This window comes from Triticum dicoccoides, chromosome 4B (genome assembly GCF_002162155.2).
Source record: "Triticum dicoccoides isolate Atlit2015 ecotype Zavitan chromosome 4B, WEW_v2.0, whole genome shotgun sequence".
Classification (NCBI taxonomy): domain Eukaryota; kingdom Viridiplantae; phylum Streptophyta; class Magnoliopsida; order Poales; family Poaceae; genus Triticum; species Triticum dicoccoides.
This window is the reverse complement of record NC_041387.1, coordinates 226,484,081-226,485,475: the sequence shown is the minus strand read 5'-3', so window position 1 is coordinate 226,485,475 and position 1,395 is coordinate 226,484,081.

Sequence of the window (1,395 nt, the reverse complement as noted above, 5' to 3'; positions counted from 1 at the left end):
CCCCCAAGGAGTTAAAATTTTCCTTGCCCATGGCCTAGGTACCTACAGATCAGACCAGATCCGCACCTGTGTGCCTTCCCTTATTCACCAAATGTACCCCTCTTTGAACAGATCCAGTCCATGAAGAAGACTTCGCCATGAGTATGAAATACCATCCTTTGCCACGGCATCAAGAACATGAGTGTTGGGGAAATATCGGGCCTTCAGAATTTGTGCACGAAGAGACACCGGGTTTTGGATCAACCACCAAATCTACCGTGAGAGCATAGCTAGGTTGAAGCTATGCATATCACTCAACCCAAGGCCCCCATGTGCTTTTGACCGCGGCAATTTATCCCAACTGATCCAGTGAAGTGTGTTTTCCTTCTCTTGCTGGCTCCACCAGTACTTTCCCATAAGCGAGCTTAGCTCTTGGCAAAAAGACTTAGTCAGATAGAAACACGACATAGCAAAGGTTGGGATAGCCTGCACAACTACTTTCACCAGGGTCTCCTTCCCTACTTTCGCTACGAGCCGCTCCTACCATCCATAGACCTTCCCTTCCATTGAGCCTTTAACATAAGTGAAGGCTTTCTTCTTTGATTTACCCACATGCACCGGGAGCCCAAGGTACTTTTCATTCCAATTCTCGCTCTGAATGTGTATGGTCTGTTTCACCAACTCTCGCATCTCCGCTGGTGTATTCGGACTAGACATTACGGCCGATTTTTCTGTATTGATGCATTGTCCCGAGCATTGTTCATACAAGTCAAGGACGCCTCGCAGCACTGTCGCTTCCTCACTGCTCGCCTTCAGTAACAGCATGGAGTCATCAGCAAACAGAAGATCACTACAAGAAATATGTCAACTTGTGACCTTGACTATTGGTCACTGAATGGTCATTGTTTTTCATTTCTGACCTTTTTGTGACCAAAAACAGACGGTCAAAAGCTGGCGGTCGTAAACTGAAATTAACGACCTTCTTCGGGATAAGGTCGTAGATGTTTACGACCAAAACAAAAGGTCGAACCCATGACCTTTTTTTGTCATTGGCTGTCTGCCCATGCCACGTCGGATCCGACGCGGCAATCCGACGTGGCAAAATTGCGACCAGTTGAAAGTCATTGATAAGATTCAGCCCGGTCCAATTCGGTGTCTATATGGGCGAGCCCAACAATTCAGCCCATTTACTGTTTTTTTCTATGAATTTTTGGTCAGCTTCATGGGCCAAGCCCAACATTGCAGCCTTTTTATTTTTGGGTCGTGGCCTTTTTTCTTAATACTCAGTTTTCCTTTTTTCTTAAAGGGGTCCACTAGTCAGATGGGTCCCAGTGCATGTAATAGTTTAACTCATGTTAACTAGCACATGTAATAGTTTAACTCATGTTAACTAGCAGTAACCTTCCCAAGACAGCC